The sequence below is a fragment of the Camelus bactrianus genome, chromosome 9, assembly GCF_048773025.1.
Source record: "Camelus bactrianus isolate YW-2024 breed Bactrian camel chromosome 9, ASM4877302v1, whole genome shotgun sequence".
In the NCBI taxonomy this organism is placed as follows: domain Eukaryota; kingdom Metazoa; phylum Chordata; class Mammalia; order Artiodactyla; family Camelidae; genus Camelus; species Camelus bactrianus.
Window position 1 is genome coordinate 44,021,038 of NC_133547.1, and position 10,914 is coordinate 44,031,951.

General features: G+C 43.2%; 1 non-coding gene across 1 annotated transcript; it reads left to right on the top strand.

Annotated features, from left to right (window-relative positions):
• The first annotated feature begins 690 nt into the window (after nt 1-690).
• On the top strand, nt 691-762 carry TRNAA-CGC (transfer RNA alanine (anticodon CGC)). The gene has a single exon. It is a non-coding gene; the product is annotated as a tRNA-Ala (tRNA).
• Nucleotides 763-10,914: the final 10,152 nt, after the last annotated feature.

Genomic DNA, 10,914 nt, shown 5'->3' on the forward strand with positions numbered 1-10,914 from the left:
AAGGAAGGATTTATCATTACTTGCAGCAAGGAAGCAGAACACCGGGGATCCTTCCCAAAGCAGTGTCTCCCCAGCAAATCTGGGCAAGTTTAAGCTAAGGGTACAAGCATTCTCATGAAGGTGCTGCCTGAAGATTGGCCCCCATTCCTGACAAGCCAAATTGAAACTCAGAGACATGGTCTTAGAGCTTAGAAGAAAAGAGACAGCTTTCTAACTTTGCCAGGCACAAGGGACTCTCAGCAAGCCAGTGGCTTCAAAACTGAACTCACCTTGGGGATGCGGCGGGGTGATATGTAGCCATAACTCAAACAATAAAACATCGATAACAATGAACAGAATCATTTTCTTGTCATAAGACTTAGAGTCGTGTCATGGTGTCTCCAGTTGACCAGTTCTACAGAGGCTAGTGGCTGTCACTTTTTCGATCTGATCTCTATCCCATGAGCGCCCATGGTGTGATCTTCTTGGTAATTCAGGATATTTTGTAAGGTTACAGTTCCATGACCTTCTCCCTGGAGAACAACTCAGAAACCAAGTATGATTATTATTTTTGATTATTGGAATAAAGCAGAAACAGTAAAATTAATAGCTTTATTTTAACAGTGGGCCTGGAGCTGTGAGAAGCAACCGGTCAGTCAGATCAGTTGACTGGTTTAAGGGCAGGCATTAAGAATAAGCAATCTGGGGGGTCGAGGTATAGCTTAGTGGTAGAGTGCTTGCCTCGCAAGCACGAGGTCCTGGGTTCAATCCCCATTACCTCCACTAGATAAATAAATAAACCTAATTACCTCTCCCCCAAAAAACAAAAAGCAAAAAAAAAAAAAAAAGAATAAGCAATCTGTTAGCCTAAACGCGGCCATTTTATTAATTCTCCTTCAACGGGGCTTGAGCAGAGAGATTTAGCATAGAATTGGGGCAAAGGTTGAGAGTCCAAGCTTTAGTTGATTGATATCACAAGGGTCAGAAAAGGTCAAAATCGTCATCCTTAGGTTCTGACCAGTCTGGGGTCTCAGCACTAGTTACCATCCTCCGCCTGGCTGGGGGCCTGAGTTCCTGCAGAACAGCTCAAAGATCCGTATCCGAGTGTTAAATGTGTCCCTTGAGGAGGAACTGGGACTCTGTTTTGTCACTGAACTATTGTTTCTTAACTGCTTTCCTTTGTTCCTACTTTCCTTTGTTCCCTGAAGACGGTTCATCACTGAGCCCTGTTCAAGGGCAAGCACTGTGGCCAGGCTTAGATTACAAAACGACTTTTCCTGTGTCGAAAAAGCCATGCCTGGGTCTTTCTCCAGGGATGCCCTACCCTGTCTGCTGACACTGGGGCTTCCCTCCTTTCTACCTCCAGTTTCTACCTTCCTGGACACCTCACCTTGCTGGGCCTTCTCTTCCCTTTCCCTGAGTTCCTTAATTTAACGTCTGTGTCTGGTTTTCAGTAGAACCATTCCTGGCAGTGAAGGTACCGGCTGATAAACCAATTTTTCTCAAATGGTGCAAGTATTTTGAAATGTCTGTGCTAAGAAACCTTTTATCTAGGATACTATTTAATGCACAGATTGAATGAATGAATGGGGCCTTCCAGAAAGAGCTTTGGGCAAGATTGTGTGAGGACCCAGCCTTGCCCCTGTTTGGAATCTGGCCTGCCTCACATCTTGAGTTTTGCTAGCATGGGAGAGGTGACAGGCTTCAGCTAAGCTATTTGGGTCATAAGAGCCTCACAGACAACCTGGGTCCACAACACTGGGAGCCCTGGGCTGGACCAGGTTGAGCAGCACGCGGGGCCAGCCGAGCACCCACCTCTCCCGTGGGCGGGAGCGCATCTCTGCATGTCTGCTCTGTTCTTCAAACTCAGACTCACTGCTGCTACTGTTTCTCTCTTCTCTCTCCAGTAGCTCCTGCCTCTTTGTAGTTTGTTTCCTCATCACTTCAGCCTGGCAAGACTCCTCAAGGCCCTGACTCGACTTCTTGGTCTCGCCCCACCACATGAACCTTGATTCTACCCACATTCCCAAGGTCAGATGCCTGTCTTAGACCAACCAGCCTAAGACCACCAGGGACAAACCTGGGTCTGACCTGACAACGGCAGGTTTGTTGGCCTGTGGCAGCGAGAGAGCTCACACCAGAGGAGCTGGGAGGCACGTTACCAAATGCAGGAGAAATGAGTTATTAGAGAACGCCGGGGAAAGGTGGAGTGTAGGTGACACTCAAATGAGCAGTGTTCTCACAGCAAAGCCAAGCTGAGCAGGAAGGGATCAAATCAGGTCTGGGCTGCAAAGCGAACCAGGGCCTCTTTCCTCAGAATCAGCAAAGCCAGGACAGCTGTGGATGGTTGTGTCCAGAAAGCCCTTAACTGCAGCTCTGCACCTGGGCTGTAAAACCCAGGCTGCCTCCCTGTGTCAAAGTGACTTAGAACCTCCAGGCAAGAGGGGATGTTTCATTCACACTGATAGAATTTCAAACGGTGAAATTGCTGGTAATCTATGATTTTAGAGGAAAAGTTTCTCAGTGAGTGAAAGCGCAGTACTCAAGGAAGGGAGTTACGCTTTACAGCTGCAGCATGTCTTTGGGAGACACATTGTGTCGTGGCAACGTTGCAGCTTGCTTTATCTGTGTCTGCTCCAGCATAACTGGCCAGGCGGACTGTTACTTTGTCGGTCCAAGAGGGAGGATCAGATTGGCTTAGCCTAGCTCTGCAAGCTGGGTCCAGCTCAGGCACTGGACGTCAGGTGGGGACCCGAGTCCCCTGAGTTGGAGCCGGGAGGAGGGAGCTGCGGGCCCTCCTTCAGGCTGCCCTCCTGCAGGGGCCTTGAGCGCGGCCAACATCACGTTTGTATGCCTGGCGCAGGGCGAGTAAGTCTTGCCCGTGAAAATGAGGATTCCAGCTCCAGAGTTGAGGCAAGGCCCTCGTACAGACAGCCTGGCTCAGGTTCAAAGCATCAGACCGTCCCTACCAACTGCCCCTGCTCCACGCCCCCATTCCAAGAGGAAGACCACGTCTTAGGGTGTAGGGTAAACTGCTGTAACACAGATCTGAAAACCCGAGGGCTTAAACAAGACAGAAGTTTCTTGTCTCTCAGGTAACAGTCCAGAAGCAGACAGGTGACCCAGGTGGGCAGCTCTGCCATCCGCAGCACGTGGTTTCCACTTGGACATCCAGGTGGCGAATGTGGTTCTTGCCAATGTCCCAGCAAACAGGGAGGGGAGAAGCAGGGAGCACACACTTAGTCCTTTCAAGTGCAAGACTCGGAGACAGGGTAGGTTATTTCAGCTCACATCTTGTTTGCAGAACTTGGCTTCAAGTGAGGGAGTCTGGGGCCGTATGACCAGGTGAGCCTCTCTTACTGGGGAAAGCGGAGAGCAGACACGGAGGGACAGCTCCCAGCACGCAGAGACACAGACCTTGTCAGGCTAGCCTCTTCACCCCCAGGCAAGAGCTTCCTTCCCTCTTTGTCCTGTCTTGGTCTCTGAGGGAACCAGGGACTCAACACCAGAGCCTCCCGGCAGACCCTCCCCCGAGGATCCTGGCAGGGGTCTCGCTGCCAGTGGTGATGAGGGTTTGCTTCACCATATCCTCCTGCGGTGTCCTTCACCACTCAGCCCCCTTGCCCACCCCTATCCCTGTCACTCGGTCTCAGGTGCCTGCCCACCCCCTCTTCCCTCCCAAGGGCTTTGGTAGGCAAAGCAGGCATGGCCCCTGGGAGCACTGGAGCATCCTGAGACTGGGTGCTGCCTCCAGGGCTTTTCCCAGCCTTCTCCAAACAGCTTGTTCTCTTCTCCCTCCCACAGGCCCAAAAGGTGTGGGCCCAGGTGGGGACAGAAGGCACCAAGGTTATGCACAGCCCTGGGCAGCTCTCTTGGCCCAGGGACTGACCACACTGGGGAGGCAGCTTTCTTGAGTGTCCAGAGCAAGCAGCAGGAGACAGGTGGCATCCCAGGCACTGCAAGCGCACGCCCACGTCCCCGAGCCAACCCAGATGCAGTCCTCCACAGCTGGCACCCACACCGTCAGCCCTGGTAGACCTTTGGGCACTGACCCCAAGCCCAGGCAGATGCCGCATCCCTGATGTGGTGGATGCTGCTCTGACTCATGTCCGACCCAGAGGACACCAAGGACCACACACACGATTATTACAGACAGACCCCTCCCACCCCAACACTAGCTCTTAAGTTCACATGGAAGAATGCCCCAGAGAAACAAATTCATACTAAAGCGATAGTGACTTCAGGTGCTGAGGGGCATGGTGGCACCGCGGTTAAGTGCATAGACCTGAAGCCAGGTTAACTGAATTAAATCTAAGGTCTGCCACTGACTAGCTCTGGGGCCTTGAAAAACATTACTTAGCCCCTCTTAACCTCAGTTCCTTCATTTATAAAATAGGATTAATAATGGGAACCCAATTCACAGTCATCACACAAGATGAAAAGAATTGCCACATTAAAAGTGTCTAAAACAGTGCCTAGCTCAAAGCATTCAGTAAATGTTGGCTATCGTTACCTTTCTAGAGGCCTTTGGGTTTTAATAATGGATGATGATAATACATGACCCTGTGGAAAGACAGCCACACATTTCCATGAGGGGCTGAAACCCTGGCACTTTCTTCCTCTCCATTCCACTTCTGGCCACCATGATCCTGGGGGACTCCACTGTCCAGGTGGATGAGCCATCCAATCACTGACTTCCTGCCACCTTGACCTCTTCTCCCTTTCTACCTTCTCCTATGTTCATACTGGGGACATTATCATTCCCTGACTTACTTCACCTTGAAAAATAACTTGAGTGTCCTATTATCTACTGACTACAACTTTCTATCCTCCCACCTTGTCTATTCAACTACCCCAGCTATAACAGATCTTCAATGTCATTGCATATATGTGGAGGGAACTCTAATTTGAAAAGATACATGCACCCCAATGTTCATAGCAGCACTATTTACAATAGCCAAGACATGGAAACAAGCTAAATGTCCATTGACAGATGACTGGATAAAGAAGTTATGGTATATTTATACAATGGAATACTACTCAGTCATAAAAAAGAATAAAATGCCACTTGCAGCAACATAGATGGACCTGGAGAATGTCATCCTATGTGAAGTAAGCCAGAAAGAGATATAATATCACTTATATGTATAATCTAAAGAAAAAGGAAAAAAACACAAATGAACTTATTTACAAAACAGAGACAGACTCACAAATATAGAAAACAAACTTATGGTTACCAGACGGGGAAGGAGGTGGGAAGAAATATTTGGGATTTGCAGATACTATTATCTATAAAATAGATAAACAAGGTTCTACTGTATAGCACAGGAAACTATATATAATATCTTATAGTAACCTATAATGGAAAAGAATATGAAAAGGAATATATATATATGACTAAAACATTAGGCTGTATGCCAGAAACTGACACCACATTGTAAACTGACTATACTTCCATTTAAAAAATATTTTTAAAAATATCCTGCCCATCCAGGTAGTAGTCTCCTTATCCATCACCTCTTCCTCTCATTACTTCCCTCTGGATTTATGGTTCATCTTAATCTATGGTTCATCACATTCATTTCAGTCAATGTTCTAAACTCCTTTGCCTTCTGTCCTTTAATGCACCAGTCAGGCAAAATCCTAACCCTGGGTAATTCCCCTATCCCTCTGCCTGCCCTCAGCCAGTTGCACAATGTTGGAGAAAATAAAGACCTAAAACGAACATCTGTTAATGACTTACTACATATCAGGCACTTTTCTAAGTGCTTCTCATTCACTTCTTCCAATAGTCCTATGGGAAAAGGATGACTATTCTAATAGTCCAGGCGAGGCTCAGAGACTTTAAGTGACCTGCACAAATCACACAGTCTAGGTTTCTCTGGCTCAAAAGCCTGAACTCTAATCATTACATTAAATTACCTCTTACACAAAGTCTCACAGAAAGTCAGATTGCTACCAACTTACAAATTCACGGTCACCAAACTTCATTAGTGCCTCATCCATCCTATCTTTCTCAGATCAACTCACTTGTTCCTCTCACCACTATAGCTATTTCAAACTTTCATTTTTCTTGAATTTCTGATCTGCTGCCTCAACCCTCTCCATAACCCCTCACTCCCAGCTGATGGCCTCCAACACAACGCAGAGAAAAAGGGAAGCCAGCAAACATGATGCCCTCAGCTTCCCACCATCAAATCCACAAGCACCATGCTCTGCCGTCCTCTCCTAAGTCCATTCTGTGAGGAGAGGGGATGTCCTTCCTCTGAGTAATGGCCAATCCTACCATGCTCTCCGGATCACCTCCCAGCTCCTTTGCCTTGGGATGTGTTCTCTGTATTGATTATCCCAGTTCTCTTCAGTCTTGAACTTCTCCTGCACTGGGTTTTTCAGAGCAGCTTTGAACTTGCTCGCGTGTCTCTCATTAAAAAGCCAACCATCCCCATCTTTGCTTCCCTCTTCTGACTCTTCCTCATTGTGGCCAAATATCTCTAAAATATGGTCTACACTGTCTGCCTTGGAGTCAATTCTTCTCATGCTTCATTCATGCTGAAGAATGGGAGCATAAGATGCAGGTTCTGGATGACCACAAGGAAGAGGGGTTAATTACTGTGGCATCACCACAGAAAGCCTTGCCTTTCTCTGTACCTACCAGCCAGGGATCACAGAATTCAGTAGTACCAGTACCTTTAAGGTTTTATGCCAGAATAATTCCAATTTTTTAAGTCCCTGAAAGGATTATAAATTCTACACCATTAGCAGTGGGCTTGGTTAACCAGATTTGAGGACCAGTGTTGACTCACAACCAGGTGTTACCACTAAAGGCTTTTCTGATTGCCTAAGGATGCTGTCTTCACCTCTCAGATTTGGAGGAGGATGAAGAGTAGGGTACCATTTTTTTAGGTTCCTCTTCAGGTGGAACAGAACCCTTCAATATCAAAGCAGTACCCAGGATCCTGCTACTACCCATACTTCAGCATGTGGGCTGGCTACTGTTCAGCCTCAAACCCAGGAAAGTGCCTGCCATCCACAAACTGAATATTCACCCTCACTACCTATATAGGATATTGCACCTCTCTGAAATCACTCAGGCCCCCTTTAGAATTCCAGGAGAAGCGATGACAGTTCCCTGAGCACTATTATGGATTCTCCTGCCAGGTATAGATTCAGCCTTGGAGAATCCATCACCAACTAACCAGATTCTACGATAACCCTCAGTAGCATCATAGGGGTGGCCAAACTCCTACAATAGTGAGGCATCTTCTGTTCAGCACATCATGCCTGGTTTGGAGGACCCTCTCCTCTTGCCTCTACAAAGCCTCTGGCAATTACTTGTATCCCTGGCCCTCACCAAATCCAGCCCCTCACTCACCTTGCCTTCTCCTTTGCCCTGCAAGCCGCAAGCACATCTCTCTGAAAAAAAAAAAATTTGGCCTCCTGATCAACTGAAACATTTCTCCAGGAAATTTATGGCTTAAGATCTTCATGAAATCCTCCTGATGGGGGCCAGTTAAGAGTTTAGTGAACAGGCTGAAGAGATTAGATAGCCAGAGTAATAAAGACTACTGATGCTCGGGAATGGAAGATGCCAAGAGGCAGAAGTTCATCTTCAAAGAACAGACTCTGCTGTTTATTTAAATACAGGTAGTAGTTCATAGGGTTTAATGAAAAAGAATTAGTCATCCAGTCATGACAGGCAGTTTTGGAACTCCACTTTGTGCATCCCTGCCCCAAACGGGTAGCAAGTAGGACAACTGAGGCTCAGCAATTAGCTGACCTCTTACACAAATTAACATGGGAATGGTCACGAATGACCCAAGAAAGGGAATATACACATGGAAAGTAAAGGAGTGGAAACAGCTGCGATGAGGCACAGGATGAGGTCTGCTACATGGATAATGTTTATGAAATACGGAGACAACAAAGAAAGAAAATGTGTGTTGAAAGAAACGTGTTATGTTAACACACTCCTTCAGTTAGATCTTCTTCTCTTGGAAAAAGTGAATAGAAAATGTGTTGGTGATTAATCCGTTTCTTACTGTTCTTTGGAAGGAACTGGGTAAAATAAGCATTATTTCTTTCTCATACAATTAGAATTAGTTTACAAAGTAACTTGTCCTTAGAATTTTCTTTAATGAAAGATTTTAAATTGTAGACCCAATTTCTTTAAAACTTGTAAAAATTTCTTTAAAAGTTGTAAGAAAAAATGTTTTTTCAAAACATTAAAAAAATTTTTTATTGAAGTGTAGTTGATTTACAATGTTAGTTTCAGGTATACAGCAAAGCGATTCAGTTACACATAAACATACATAAGTATTTTCAGTTTCTTTTCCATTACAGCTCATTATAAGAAATTGAATATAGTTCCCTGTGCTATACAGTAGGTCCTTGTTGTTTATCTATTACATATAATAATGTGTATCTGTTAATACTAAGCTCCTAATCTATTCCTACCTCACCTTTACCCCCCGGTAACCATAGGTTTTCTATGTCCGTGAGTCTATTTCTGGTTTCTAAATAAAATTTTTATTTTTTTTAGATTCCACATATAAGCAACATCATATGATATTTGTCTGTCTGACTGACTTCACTTAATATGATAATCTCTAGGTCCATCCATGTTGCTGCTAATGGCATTATGTCATTCTTTTTTTATGGCTAATATTCCATTAGAAATATAAATATTTAACATAAATATACCACAACTTCTTTATCCAGTCATCTGTTGATGGACATTTAGGCTGTTTCCATGTCTTGGCTGTTGTGAATAGCGCTGCTGTGAACACTGGGGTGCATGTGTCTTTTCGAATTACAGTTTTCTCTGGGTATGTGCCCAGGAGTGGGACTGCTGGGTCATATGGTAAATCTTTTAGTTTTTAAAAGAACCTCCATACTGTCCTCCATAGTGCATCAGTTTTTATATTTCTAGAAATTTGTTAGTTTTATCTAACTTGTCTTATTGGCAGAAAATTGTCCATAATATCTATTTATAAAATTCTTTTTAACTTTCTAATTATAAAATAAAACACAGAAATAGAAAAACCACACAAAGGTATAGTTTAGTGCATTTTGATAAGGTCAGCACCCTTGTGACGACTACTTGGAACAATGAATAGAACTCTGGTAGCTTCCCTGGAAGTCCCTCCTCCTGCCTTGTTACTATCGCAGCCCACTTCCTCCCTCCAAAAGTAACCACCCTCCTAGGTTACAGGAATCATTTGAATTTTTAATGACCGAAGAATGCATCCCGAAAGAATGTAATTTAGCCTCACCATTTACAAAAAAAAAACTGGTATGTCTTTAACCCCCTTTTAATGCACAAGTTTCAGTTTCCAACCCTTTCTTTTCCTCACAACATACCTCTGAAGAGCAAGGGCATTTCAGCCAGAGAGTTCCACGCGATCTGGATTTCGCTGACTGCATAATCATGGTGCAGTTCAACACGTTATTCTGTGCTCTGCAATTTCTACAAACTGGCAGTTGGATGCAGAGGCCTTAGCATTTTCAGGTTAGACTCCTTTGGCACAACTGTAGGTTGGATTTTGTTCTTGCATCAGAGGGCATATTACTGCTTTTTCCCCCACCGTGGATTGCTCATTGCTTAGATTCATTAATTCACTGAGGACTGCAAAATGATATGTTGATTCTATAATTTGATTTTCACTCATTAGCTGAAATAATTTTATAAAGGAATGCTTCCCTCATCTGCTACTTGGTTACTCCGTGACAGTTCATATAGGAAAGACAGGATATAGGATTTGAGTCTTTTGATATATTTACCATTTTTCAAAGTAATGAATTGGTTTCCATCATCTTCTAAAGGTTCCCAATTTTTATATCATTATGAACTCACAGATGATATAGTTTATGGGCTTCAATCAACTGTGATTATTATCCTTTTTGAAATTCAAATTATACCATTTTGGAAAGTGGAACTCTTCCCTTTGGCTCCTGAGTCCTTACGATATGACAGTAGTAGTGGTTAGCTTCCTTTAGTCTCTTGTGTGACAAGATGCTCCAGGCTTATGTATTTCCTACACCAAAATTTGAATCAGTCATTTAACAGAAAATCTGATTAATTTTATTGTAGAATAGTATTTGAAGACCACATCATGAGCTAGCTTGGATATAATGACTTCTTCTGTGGAACACTTAGGAAAGCAAAATAAACTAAAAAATACTCTTTTAAAATGAGATATAATTTACATAAAATAAAAAGCATCTACTTAAAGTCTATAGTTAAATGAATTTTTACAAATGTATACATTTTTGTAACCACCACCCCAATCAAGATATAAAACATTTTCATTATCAAAAACGTTACAGCCTTTTTCAGTAAATCTACCTACCGAACCAGAGGCAACCACTAATCTAAGTTCCATTAACGTACATTAGTTTAACCTATTCAAAAGAGATGTATACTTTCCAATTATTAGATACTGTGTTCTATAAATCCTCATTGAACTTTATATTTCTGTATGCTTGTTTTAGGTATGCCCCTTGTAAAGAACAAGTATGTGAATTTTTAAAATTAAAGTATAGTTGATTTACAATGCGTTAGCTTCTGGTGTACAGCATAGTGATTCAGTTATACATATATACATATTCTTTGTCACATTCTTTATTATAGACTATTATAAGATATTGAATATAGTTCCCTGTGCTAAACAGTAAGACCTTGTTTTTTTATTTTATATAAGCAAGTGTGTAAATTTTTAAATGTAGTTTGACAAAGTCCCTTTTTACTAGGCAGTTTGGTTTGCTTATATTTACTGATTATTGATTTTTAAATTTCTGGAATATTTTGTGCTTTCTATTCATCCTATTTATTTCCTCCCTTTCTTCTTTTAGATTTCCCTTTTCTTTTTCCTTGTATGCATATTACACATTGTAGTTCTATTATTTTTAAAAGGTTATTAGTATGTATATTTAACT